The 13880-nt window shown below is 42.7% G+C and overlaps 1 protein-coding gene across 1 annotated transcript in view; it reads left to right on the forward strand.

Annotated features, from left to right (window-relative positions):
- Window positions 1–421: 421 nt before the first annotated feature.
- The window catches only part of LOC139419032 (type II inositol 3,4-bisphosphate 4-phosphatase-like), a 218981-nt gene continuing 205522 nt past the window's right edge, over window positions 422–13880 (forward strand). Inside the window, exon 1 of the mRNA XM_071168887.1 lies at window positions 422–559. The gene's annotated coding sequence lies outside the window, so the exon portion shown is untranslated. The remainder of the gene's footprint in view (window positions 560–13880) is intronic.

Here is a 13880-nt window from a genome sequence, read left to right on the forward strand (position 1 = left end):
GGGTCTCTGACCTTTTCTAGCATGAGAGCTACTTTTAAAAAATTAAACATGTTGCGGGCTATTATAATTTTTTCTAGCATTCAGATAAGCACATTCTTCTCTTCCCGGGTCCTTAGTGTACAAGAGAAAGTAGTTTTCTGTCAATATATCTAGTAAAATAATGGTTAATTAACAACTCTAAGGGGGGCCATATAAAACCTGTGATTATTTTCAGTTTTATTTGGGGGGGTCACTCTTGAAATTACAATTGTTCATAGATAAACAACGAAATTGGATGTTATGAATCCATGTCAATTGCTAAATATCAGCAGAAGACAAAACACATGTAGGTTTGGAAGAAAGCTAATAAATAGATTTTTGAGTGTAATTCCCCTTTAATTGCGCATCTGGCCCTTTAATTAAGCATCTGTCCCTTTAATTGCACAGGAACGTGTTGATCGAGCTTAATGTGCTGGTCTAGCAATGGTTCTGTACTGCTGCTGTTCATTTCATGGCAAAGTTTCCAAATAATAAATAATAGATACAAATGATATACTCAATCATGGTATACTTTTGCCAGGTAAGCCGCCTTTGCCGTTAACATTTAATGGATAAGGGTTTTGGGGAAATTATTTCTGTCAACTCACAAGATGGTTATCACATCAAGTGGAGTGATAGACAAACGCGCGCGCCACACAGACAGACAGGGGCAATATTGCTGGAAATGAATTGGCAGATGTTGTGTTAGGTTTGTTTTTTTAAGCCAATCGTGGCTAACCATGGGTGGAATAATGTCAAAGCTGCGTTGATTAGTTAGTAGCTGGGAGCTTGCGGTGTCGCATACTTGTGAGATTTGTTTATGACCGTTTGCGATGGAACACATGAAAAATTGCGTATACTTTTGGGAATTGTTTGCCGAGCTACTCATAGGTGGGCTGTGAGCTACTGGCTAGCGGTCAACCTGTTGGAGACCCCTGGTATAGATGATCATTCGCTAGTCAGCTCCTCACTTTATGGTGTGTTCTTTATTTGGTATTTTGACTTCACAGAATCAACATCTGTCCATTAATTCGACATCTTTCACTAGTCTAACATCATATGGTTGTCATTTTCTCTGTTTAATTGACATGTCAGATGTATAGACTCTCTCCACAACATGAATTGCCATTCTAGTAATATAACAGGCATTATATTTTCCACAGACCTGATGGTGAACACTGAACAGGTGTGAAAATGGCGGCGGCAGATGCAAATAATGCTGTCAAATTAATTGAAGCGCTGATATAATTATCGTGATTAATAATCCTCATCTGGAGAGTGGTGTATTTGTCTCCCATAGCAACCCCCACTGTCTCCCTTTCTCTCTCCATTTGCCCTTCTAATGGAATTTAGATTCCCTGTAAGGTCACAGGGGAGATGGCACTGTATTTAAACAAAATCCCTGTGAATTTGTCTTAGTGTCAATGTATACACATTTTTCCTCTTGCCCTTTCTTTCCCTCTCTCTTTTCTGTTTCTTTGTCTCTTTCTCATCCCTGTTTCAGTATCCATTTTTCTCTTTCTCTCTCTCATCCCCAGCACTCTCTCTTTTTCTCTTTCTCTCCATATCTCTATATATATATATATTCTCTCTCCGTCTCTCTCTCAATCTCTCTCCCTTTTCATCTTTCTTCCCATCTCTCCCTCTCTCCCTCTCTATCTCAAATGTTACTAACCTCATAAAGTCAGCAGTTGAATTTAATGGCTGTGGCTTTGGTCCTATCACTCTGTGAAGCGATGCGGATAGAGATGTCCACTGTCACATGTCAATCCTCAGTAGAGTGTGATATTAGGTGAGATCCCAGGACCTGTCAGAGATCCTCTGGGCCTTTGAACTGGAGAGGATCAAACACTGTTGAGCAACTCCCCAGTTCTATACCACACTTCAAATCAAACTGTATTAGTCACAATACAATAGGTGTAGACATTACAGTGAAATGCTTACTTACGAGCCCCAATTCAAAAAAAATACAGATAAGAATTAAAAGTAACAAGTAATTAAAGAGCAGCAGTAAAATAAAAATAGCAAGACTATATACAGGGGTGGTACCGGTACAGAGTCAATGTGCGGGGGCACCGGTTAGTTGAGGTAGTATGTACATGTAGGTAGAGTTATTAATGTGACTATGCATGGATGATAACAACAGAGAGTAGCAGCGGTGTAAAATAGGGGGGATGCAAATAGTCAGGGTAGCCATTTGGCTAGGTGTTCAGGAGTCTTATGGCTTCAGGGTAGAAGCTGTTTAGAAGCCTCTTGGACCCTAGACTTGGTGCTCCGGTACTGCTTGCCGTGCGGTAGCAGAGAGAACAGTCTATGACTAGGGTGGCCGGAGTCTTTGACAATTGGATGTGTTGCTATGATTGTGGGAGAGATGGAGAAAGAGCGAGACATGAAGCAAGAGAAAAAGAGAGAGAGAGAAAATATGAAACGTAGGGTAAAGCTGAGGAACAGAGGGAGTGGATCTTCTATGGCCCCTGGGAAAATAGAAGTGTGTGTGTGTGTGTGAGTTTCTGTGCGCATGTCTGTTCTTCTGCATCCTCTGTTCTAACGCTGCTTTCTTCAGCCCTGTGTGGCTCCAGCCCATTAATGGAACTCCAACATATCTAATATTAAGATCTGGGTTGTTGGTGAACGTCACGATGTAGAATCCATCTGATGGAATAGCACCAGAGAGATGGCACCGCATCGTAGTTGGCTGTGTTGTTTTGTTCTTCCTGGCGCTGCAGCCTTTCCTCCATGACAACAGGTTAGACATGGTGGAGGCTCTGATTTTAGATGGATACACATTCTGGAACAGTAGTTTTCATATTGTGTTCTAGAAACTAACCCTGATGGCAGATGCTTTGTGGCCTCCTGGAGCAACCAAGGTCGAAAGGCTAACCTATGATGTTTTTTTTTTGTGGGCGGACACACACGTGTACTGACACACACACTTGCTTGCAAGCACACATACACACACACACTCACACTTCACCCTGTTTCTAGCCCACGGTGATGAAGGAAATGTATTAGCCCAGGGGAATCCAATACCGGAACATTGACTGTCTGCTCCAGTCTGGTGACAACATTTACTAAGAGGATGTGTTGTCCCTGTCACTCCATACCATATGTCACACTGTCTGTTACCTCAACGACAGTCACTATGTCACTACGAATCCACAAGGACTGTTAGTCACACGGCCCTGTCTCAAACTGTGGTTCAATCCATCTATTTAACTGACTCCTTTACCTCACTTCTGCCTTCGTAGTGCCCCATGACTGCTGTGTTGTTGTGTCTGTCTACGTGCCACTGCCAGTGTTGTTGTAGTAGAGGAGGATACTCATAATGGAATGTAAAAATCAACTGTTATCTGTACACTTGTCTGTCTGTCTGCCAAAGGTCAAAATCATCATTTAAAATAATAACGCCGTTGACAGTAAATTTGAAAGGTTGTTCATCATTCAAATAATGATCAGACTAAAAGCTAAGTTATTATTTCAGTTTACAACCATACAATTTACTCACCCCAAACCCCAGGGAGTCACAGAAAAACATCATATTTTCAGATAAAAGTCTTGGCTATTTTAGGATGATAAATTAGCGATGATTGTAGCCATTGCATCGGAGCAGAAAGTAATTTGCTTTAATGCTGAAGGACTTTAATCCAGATCGAGCCAGCCAATTAGCCTAACGGGCCGCATTACATCTGCCGTGGTCAGACCTCCTCTAGTATTTTCATGACTCACCCACTCCTTTTCTTTCTTGCCTTCTATCACTTCACTCAATCCTTCTCTCCTTCTTTTCCTCTTCCCATTATCTCTCTCTAACTCTCCTTACCTTATCTCTCTCTCTCTCAACCTGTTCTCTCTCGCTCTCTCAACCTGTTCTCTCTCGCTCTCTCAACCTGTTCGCTCTCGCTCTCTTGCTCTCTCCTGTCTGTCTCTATTTTTCTCGCTTTCTCCCTCTTGCTCTCTGTCTCTCGCTCCATTTGGACACCATTTGTGTCATAAAGAAGAAGCTCTTTGAGAGTATCATGGTACCTAGAGTGTTGTTAGTATGTACCATACAGCAGGCTGCTATTCTGCTATTCCATCCACTCTTTTGATCTAATAAAAAGCATTCAGGAAATATTTGTGTCCATTTCACTGACTGGGCAAAGAGGCACCAACAACCTAAAGAGGAAATGGAATTCAATTGTGTGATTTAGGCTTATTTCTGATGTCACACGGTTTGAATGGGGTCATCGATTGATTTATCATTCATTCTTTTTTTTCTACCCCTTTTTTCTCCCCAATTTTGTGTCTTGCAATTGGTAGTTACAGTCTTGTCTCAACTCTGCAACTACTGAACGGACTCGGGAGAGGCGAAGGCCGAGAGCCGTGCGTCCTCCGAAACACAACCTAGCCAAGCCGCACTGCCTCTTGACACAATGCCAACCAATGTGTTGGGGGGAAACACCAACACATTGCAATGCGCACGGCCCGCCACAGGAGCCGCTAGTGCGCGATGGGACAAGGACATCCATGCCAGCAAAACTCTTCCCTAACCCGGTTGACGCTGGGCCAATTGTGCACCGCCCCATGGGTCTCCCAGTCACGGCCGGCTGGACTCGAACCCAGCTAGCATTGCGATGACATGAGGTATCAGTCTACTCAGTGACACCCAGAGAACATTAGTGTTGGAGCTCTTATTGCGGGACTCTGAAACAACTGTGAATTGAGCCACATTCGTCAACCTATGTGTATTCAACACTATTCCCATGGAAAAACAATACTGCGTGGATTTTTAGGAGTCTGATAATGCTGAGGAGGACGTTGGGAAAAAATATATTTGGTATTGAGTAAACTGATACCACATTTCATTGATTCCCAATCCTTAGGTAAAGATGTACATTGGAAATGAATGTCAATACACACAATAGGCTGACTGGGGAGGTGATTTCACACAGTCACAGTCCTGCGATAAGAGCTACAACGCTAATATTTGCGTAAACTCTTCACAGTTGTGTTCTGTGGGTGTCACTGAGTAGACTGATACCCCATTTCATTGCTTCACATTCCAACTTGGTTTAATGTTATCTAGTCTAAATATGGCATGATTCCACCAATTGAAACCTTCTGCATCACTTTCAAAGAGGTACTTTTATTTTGAAGGCAAACTGCAAATTCCACTATTGTGCCTAATCCTTATTGTGGCTAGTTTCATAACACATAACCCGGTCCAGTCGAGCTTCACTAGACAGATGAAGCTAGCTGGCTGCTTATAACCTTAGCTTTGGGCAACAGGGTTAAGTAGCTGGCTAGTTATTTATTTTTCATGAGCTGAAGTTCAATTTCAATAGGCGAACAACAAGTGGCTACCTAGCTAATACTTACTCACGAGGATTCTGAAATCATTGCTAAGAATAATGAAAATGACTGCAGTTTCTACTGGTCATTGTTTTCAGGCTGGTTGTATTTGTGCTAGCTAGGTACCAAGCTAAAGCTAGCTAGCTACCTCAGAAGTTGCGGTCAAACAAATAATGCTTTATTACCAGCGCGGTAATGTAAAACACATCGTTCGTGGCCGGTGTTTGCTTGTTTGCAGACTTTTTTGTACAGATTAGACAGTGCTACTGATAGTAGTGGTGGCACTTAACTTGCACGTGTAAATTCAGAACACACAACATTCTATAATAGAACTGTTATTTGACGTGTCAAATTAAAAGCTTATTTAACTTGTCAAATAGTGTTATTTGACATATCTTTTTTGACACGCAAAGACCCAAACGGCGTTCATTAGTATGTCGTGACGCTAATAGCAGTGAAGCTATTACTGTGTAATTCCTGTAAGGCAACATCTGAAAAATAGCGCACTTGGTAGTGTGTACCAGTGCTCGACTAGTCGCGAAAGCCAACATCCCCCACGACCGAGAATGGTTGATTGTCAAGGGCAATGAATTCCATTATCTTGGCGTTTAATGGATTTCGCCTTTTGAGTTGTCTCGCTGAAATGTTCTTACTCTTTCAAATGACTGCTCGACTTGTTGACTGCTCGATCCACACAGCAGACATTGTGGGCTAGGTTAGGAATGCTGTGTTTTACGTGGCGTCATTACGTCATGTTATATAGGTATGCACATCAGCTTTGACATCGGTTTTGCACATCGCCGTTAATCTAGACATCGGGCCGATACCGATGTTGGCATTTTTAGCTAATATTGGCCGATACCGATATATTGTGCATCCCTAAATGAGACCCTGTTGATATTTCACTTTGAATTTGACCGTGTGTTAATTAAACGATGTGTTGCACTTCCAACAATGTGAATGCTTCAACCAGAACCGCGCTACATTGCTCTGACATCCCATTTGTTTGCATTTGTAAACAAGTCAAGGTGACTACTCTCACCTTGACAAGTCAATCAGCATTCTAATGCTGTAGGTAGGAAAATGGCTGGTACTGGCTGCAATTTACATGAGGACAACAAAAAATGTTTTTGTGTGAGTCGTACTGTAAGTGCTTGCATGTATGCATATGTGTGTGTCCGTGCATGTTTCTGCCTGCATTCAACTGTACATCTACATCTTGCAGTATGGTATAACTCAACTAAGGAAGGGATTCCATTCTACAGAGTGAACCCGTTGTCTTGGTGTGTGTCCCAGTGCATAGCCCCGTATCTCTCACACTCTCATCCTCCAAAGATCAGAGAATGCTAGATGGACCAGTTCACTGAGACTCCAGTACATCAAGGAAGCAAAGGTCTTTACAGCAAAGACAATGTTTTACGCCTTATAGATCTTTCTCGCTCTCTCTCTCATAACCATACATTGAACAATAACAGTAAGCATACAGTAGAGGACATGTGCAGGTTGATTGGTCTGTCAGACACTGTCCCTCATCTTATGGCAGGCAGCAATGTAGTGCGCTGCCAACCCACAGCTCTCTGCTTCCTCCTCCAACAGGACAGGTAGCCTACTCTCATCAGAGAGGTCTTTGAAACCTTGAATAAGGGTTTCAAATTTTGGGAAATGACACTCTCTAATTGTTTTATATTTTTCACATTTTGTCAGGAAATGCAGCTCTGTCAGGTTCTGCTGTTGTGCAGTGGTTGCACAGCCTTTCCTCTACAGGGAGCCAGGTCTTCCTGTGTCTACCCTTCTCAATGGCAAGGCTGTGCTCACTGAGCCTGTACTTAGTCAAGGTTTTTATAAGGTTTTGATCAGTAACCATGGTCAAATAGTTAGCCATGGTGTACTGTCGATTTAGGGCCAGATAGCACTGCATTTAACTTTGTGCTTGTTACCCAATAAGCAATCTAGTTTTGTTTTGACTGTGTTGTAATTTTTTTTATTCTAATTGATTGGATGTTCTGGTCCTGAGGCTTCAGTGTGTTAGTAGAACAGGTTAGTGAACTCAGTCCCAGGACCAGTTGGAGGAGGGGACTGAGGCTTCAGTGTGTTAGTAGAACAGGTTAGTGAACTCAGCCCCAGGACCAGCTGGAGGAGGGGACTGAGGCTTCAGTGTGTTAGTAGAACAGGTTAGTGAACTCAGCCCCAGGACCAGTTGGAGGAGGGGACTGAGGCTTCAGTGTGTTAGTAGAACAGGTTAGTGAACTCAGCCCCAGGACCAGTTGGAGGAGGGGACTGAGGCTTCAGTGTGTTAATAAACCAGGTTAGTGAACTCAGCCCCAGGACCAGTTGGAGGAGGGGACTGAGGCTTCAGTGTGTTAGTAGAACAGGTTAGTGAACTCAGCCCCAGGACCAGCTGGATGAGGGGACTGAGGCTTCAGTGTGTTAGTAGAACAGGTTAGTGAACTCAGCCCCAGGACCAGTTGGAGGAGGGGACTGAGGCTTCAGTGTGTTAGTAAAACAGGTTAGTGAACTCAGCCCCAGGACCAGTTGGAGGAGGGGACTGAGCTTCAGTGTGTTAGTAGAACAGGTTAGTGAACTCAGCCCCAGGACCAGTTGGAGGAGGGGACTGAGGCTTCAGTGTGTTAGTAGAACAGGTTAGTGAACTCAGCCCCAGGACCAGCTGGAGGAGGGGACTGAGGCTTCAGTGTGTTAGTAGAACAGGTTAGTGAACTCAGCCCCAGGACCAGCTGGAGGAGGGGACTGAGGCTTCAGTGTGTTAGTAGAACAGGTTAGTTGAACTCAGCCCCAGGACCAGCTGGATGAGGGGACTGAGGCTTCAGTGTGTTAGTAGAACAGGTTAGTGAACTCAGCCCCAGGACCAGCTGGAGGAGGGGACTGAGGCTTCAGTGTGTTAGTAGAACAGGTTAGTGAACTCAGCCCCAGGACCAGCTGGAGGAAGGGACTGAGGCTTCAGTGTGTTAGTAGAACAGGTTAGTGAACTCAGCCCCAGGACCAGCTGGAGGAGGGGACTGAGGCTTCAGTGTGTTAGTAGAACAGGTTAGTGAACTCAGCCCCAGGACCAGTTGGAGGAGGGGACTGAGGCTTCAGTGTGTTAGTAGAACAGGTTAGTGAACTCAGCCCCAGGACCAGCTGGAGGAGGGGACTGAGGCTTCAGTGTGTTAGTAGAACAGGTTAGTGAACTCAGCCCCAGGACCAGCTGGAGGAGGGGACTGAGGCTTCAGTGTGTTAGTAGAACAGGTTAGTTGAACTCAGCCCCAGGACCAGCTGGATGAGGGGACTGAGGCTTCAGTGTGTTAGTAGAACAGGTTAGTGAACTCAGCCCCAGGACCAGCTGGAGGAGGGGACTGAGGCTTCAGTGTGTTAGTAGAACAGGTTAGTGAACTCAGCCCCAGGACCAGCTGGAGGAAGGGACTGAGGCTTCAGTGTGTTAGTAGAACAGGTTAGTGAACTCAGCCCCAGGACCAGCTGGAGGAGGGGACTGAGGCTTCAGTGTGTTAGTAGAACAGGTTAGTGAACTCAGCCCCAGGACCAGTTGGAGGAGGGGACTGAGGCTTCAGTGTGTTAGTAGAACAGGTTAGTGAACTCAGCCCCAGGACCAGCTGGATGAGGGGACTGAGGCTTCAGTGTGTTAGTAGAACAGGTTAGTGAACTCAGCCCCAGGACCAGCTGGAGGAGGGGACTTTTTTCTTTGCTCAGCTTTTGATTTGTTACTATTAGTTGATATTGGCCTAATTCTGCCATGCATGCATTGTTTGTAGTTTTCCTCTGGACATGTAGGATAATCTTACAGAATTCTGCATGCAGGGTTTCAATGGGGTGTTTGTCCCATTTGATGACATCTTGTTTTGCAAGTGGGCCCCACACCTCACTGCCATGAAGTGCAATTGGTTCATTGATACATTCAATTAGTTTTAGCCAAATCTTAATAGGTATTTCAATTTGAATTTGTTTTTTAATGGTGTAGAATGGCCTACGTGCTTTCTCTCTCAGTTCATTCACTCCCTCGTTATTAAGGTGTCCAGTTGAGCTTATTTTTAAACCTAAGTAATTGTAGTGTGTGCAGTACTCTATGGATTTTGTACCAATTACGAATTTGTTCTAATTCCCTGAGATCTGGATCTTCTCTCAAAAATCATTATTTTAGTCTTTTTGGGGCTTACTGCCAGGGCCCAGGTCTGGCAGTACTGCTCTAGCAGGTCCAGGCTCTGCTGTAGGCCATGTACTGTGGGTGACAGCAGGCATAGGTCATCTGCGAAGAGTAGGCATTTAACCTCTGAATTGTGGAGACTAACACCAGGGGCTGAGGATTTTTCTAAAATAGTGGCCAATTTGTTGATGTAAATATTGAAGAGTGCAGGGCTCAGATTGCAACCCTGTCGAAGGCCCTGCCCCTGGTTAAAGAATTCTGTTATTTTCTTGCCAATTTTAATGCTGCACGTATTGCCTGTATACATTGATTTAATTATGTCATATGTTTTCCCCCTACACCACTTTCAATAACTTTGTAGAACAGTCTGCCAAATAGAATCAAATGCTTTTTGGAAGTCGATAAAGCAAGTGTACATTTAGGTTTTATTTTGGTGGACATGTTTATCAGGGTGTGTAGGGAGTAAATATGATCAGTTGTGCAATGTTTTGGTATAAATCCAATTTGGCTTTTACTCAAGACATTGTGCTTATTAAGGAAGTTTAGAACTCTTACATTTATAATACTACAGCAAGCCTTCCCCAGGTTACTGTTCACACAAATGCCTCTGTAAATGTTAGGGTCAAATTTGTCTCTGTTCTTTTAAGGGTTGGGGTTATGAGTCCTTGATTCCAGATGTCAAGGAAATAACCTACACTCAGGATCAAATTAAACAGTTTTAATATAGCCAATTGAAATTTTGCACTAGGGAGTTTGATCATCTCATTTAGGATGTCATCAGGTCTGCATGCTTTTTTAAATTTGAGGGCCTGGAGTTTCTTATAGAGCTCCTGGTCAGTAATTGGGGAGTCCAATGGATTTTGATTGTCCTTCATGGCCTTTTCTAATCCATTCAACTTCTCGTGAATTTGACGTTGTTCTGCGTTTGTGTCAATTTGAACGGTGTTGTAGAGTGTTTTAAAATGGGTTGTCCATATGTCACCATTCTGTATCGCTAATTCCTCTTGTTTAGATTTATTTTATTTTTTTCCAATTTTGCCATAAGTTGTTTGTGTTTATGGACTCCTCAATTAGTGTCAGCTGCTTGCTGTTGTACTGTGCTTTTTTGGCTCTGAGTGTACGTTTATAGAGTTTTAAAATCTCACCGTAATGAAGGCGTAATTCACCATTATTTGAGCCTCTGTGCTTTTGGTTGGATAGTGTTCTAAGTTTTTTGCTTATAATTTTACAATCTGCATCAAACCAGTTGTCATCTGTGATCTTTTTTGTTTTGTTTTTTATCAATTTCAATTGTGCTTCTTTTGCCGTTTGCCTGAATATATAGTTGATGTTTTGTACTGCCTTCTTTACTGTGAGTGAATGTGGTATCCAGAAAGTTATTTAAGAGTGTTTGGATATTTTGGTTACAGGTTGCTTTCTGGTATTTTCCTGTGCTTTTTGGGGCCCATCTGTATACATTTCTGGAGTTGTACAGCTTACTGGGATGTGAATGTGTAGTTGTTTCCATGTCTGTTCTTTTGAGGAAAAACGTCATTTGGCTCTCTCTCTGTGTCTATCTCTCTCTCTGTGTCTCTCTCTCTCTGTGTCTCTCTCTCTCTCTCTGTGTCTCTCTCTCTCTCTCTGTGTCTCTCTCTCTCTCTCTGTGTCTCTCTCTCTCTCTGTGTCTCTCTCTCTCTCTCTGTCTCTCTCTCTCTCTGTCTCTCCCTCCATTTGAAAACCATGTGTGTCACAGAGAAGAGGCTCTTTGAGAGTATCATGGTACCTAGAGTGTTGTTAGTCATTTCCATACAACAGGCTGCTAATTCTTCTTTTCCGTTAACTCTTTTGATCTAATAAGAAGCATTCAGGAAATATGAGTACATTCCCCTGACCGGAAAAAGAGACAGTGATTCAGGGCTATTTCTGATGCCACATGGTTTGAATGGGATCATATATTGACTCTCAAAACTGTTGATTTAAACTGTGATTAAAACAAGACTCACTCAAACGTGATTGATCTTTTGCTATATATATAAGCCTAGGAAATGCATACAGTATCTATATATATCTACAGTTGAAGTTGGAAGTTTACATACACCTTAGCGAAATACATTTAAACTCAGTTTTTCACAATTCCTGAAATTTTATCGTAGTAAAAAATCCCTGTCTTAGGTCAGTTAGGATCACCACTTTATTTTAAGAATGTGAAATGTCAGAATAATAGTAGAGAGAATGATTTTTGATTCATCAGACCAGAGGACATTTCTCCAAAAAGTACGATCTTTGCCCCCATGTGCAGTTGAAAACCGCAGTCTGGCTTTTTTTATGGCGGTTTTGGAGCAGTGGCTTCTTCCTTGCTGAGCGGCCTTTCAGGTTATGTTGATATAGGTTTCACTGTGGATATAGATACTTTTGTACCTGTTTCCTCCAGCATCTTCACAAGGTACTTTGCTGTTGTTCTGGGATTGATTTGCACTTTTCACACCAAATTACGTTCATCTCTAGGAGACAGAACAAACGCGTCTTCTTCCTGAGCGGTATTATGACTGCGTGGTGTTTATACTTGCAGACTATTGTTTGTACAGATGAACGTGGTACCTTCAGGCGTTTGGAAATTACTCCCAAGGATGAACCAGACTTATGGAGGTCTCCATTTTTTTCTGAGGTCTTAGCTGATTTCTTTTGATTTTCCCATGATGTCAAGCAAAGAGGCACTGAGTGTGAAAGTTGGCCTTGAAATTCATCCACAGGTACATCTCCAATTGACTCAAATTATGTAAATTAGCCTATCAGAAGCTTCTAAAGCCATGACATAATTTTCTGGAATTTTCCAAGCTGTTTAAAGGCACAGTCAACTTTGTGTATGTAAACGTTTGACCCACTGGAATTGTCATACAGTGAATTATAAGTGAAATAATCCGTCTGTAAACAATTGTTGGAAAAATTACTTGTGTCATGCACAAAGTAGATGTCCTAACCGACTTGCCAAAACTATAGTTTGTTAACAAGACATTTGTGGAGTGGTTGAAAAACGATTTTTAATGGCTCCAACCTAAGTGTATGTAAACTTCTGTCTTCAACTGTGTATCTATATACAATCGTTGAATGTCACTATTTTAGCTGTTTTCTAATGAGACCATTTTGATGTTTGACCTTGAATTTGACCTTGGCCGTGTGTCAATGCTTCAACCAGAACAGTGTTACGTTGTTCTGACATCCCATTTCTCAGCAGAGAGGCTCGGCTAAATGCTAAAACACTGTTTTCCGTTTCCTCTCGCACACACATACTCGGTGACAAATACCGCTTGAATTTTGACTTTGTTTGTGTTCGTAGACCAGTCAAGGTGACGACTCTCACCTTGACAAGCCGATCAGAATTCTAATGTAGGTAGAAATACACATGATGCAGCCATTTACATAAGGCCAACAAACATTATTTGTGTTTGTTGCGTGTTTGTTGCGTGCAATTTACATAAGGACAACAAAAACATTTTTGGTGTGAGTCGTAAGTGCTTGCATGTATGCATATGTGTGTGTCCGTGCATGTTTCTGCCTGCATTCAACTGTACATCTACATCTTGCAGTATGGTATAACTCAACTAAGGAAGGGATTCCATTCTACAGAGTGAACCCGTTGTCTTGGTGTGTGTCCCAGTGCATAGTCCCGTATCTCTCACACTCTCATCCTCCAAAGATCAGAGAATGCTAGATGGACCAGTTCACTGAGACTCCAGTACATCAAGGAAGCAAAGGTCTTTACAGCAAAGCCAGTGTTTTATGCCTTAGCACCATTCATCTTTTAACTCCTGGGCTAACTCTGTAGCTTCCTCTTGACTCTTCTTCAATTCTCCCTTGTTGTAGCCTTTTTATTTTCTGTGCCCGAACAGTCGCTTATTCTGTAAAATCGACACTCCGAGGGGGAATTACACAGAAAAAGAACAACCTTCTTTCATATTTTGCTGCTTTTATGGATTTTTGTTCTATTGAGTAATGTTACTCGGGGTTACGATTTCACTAAATAATGTGCTGTAGTGACAACGCATTTTCAGAGCGGATCAATTCTCGTTTGTCTGCCAGAATGTTGCTAGTTGGATAAAGTGCACCATTTGGACACGGTCCAATGTCCTGATTCAGATGTCTCACCCTGCAGTCCTAGAGCACTGTAGTCAGATATTACACCCTGTCTAGTAGTCCTAGAGCACTGTAGTCAGATATTACACCCTGTCTAGTAGTCCTAGAGCACTGTAGTCAGATATTACACCCTGTCTAGTAGTCCTAGAGCACTGTAGTCAGATATTACACCCTGTCTAGTAGTCCTAGAGCACTGTAGTCAGATATTACACCCTGTCTAGTAGTCCTAGAGCACTGTAGTCAGATATTACACCCTGTCTAGTAGTCCTAG

The sequence above is a fragment of the Oncorhynchus clarkii genome, chromosome 10, assembly GCF_045791955.1.
Source record: "Oncorhynchus clarkii lewisi isolate Uvic-CL-2024 chromosome 10, UVic_Ocla_1.0, whole genome shotgun sequence".
Taxonomy (NCBI): domain Eukaryota; kingdom Metazoa; phylum Chordata; class Actinopteri; order Salmoniformes; family Salmonidae; genus Oncorhynchus; species Oncorhynchus clarkii.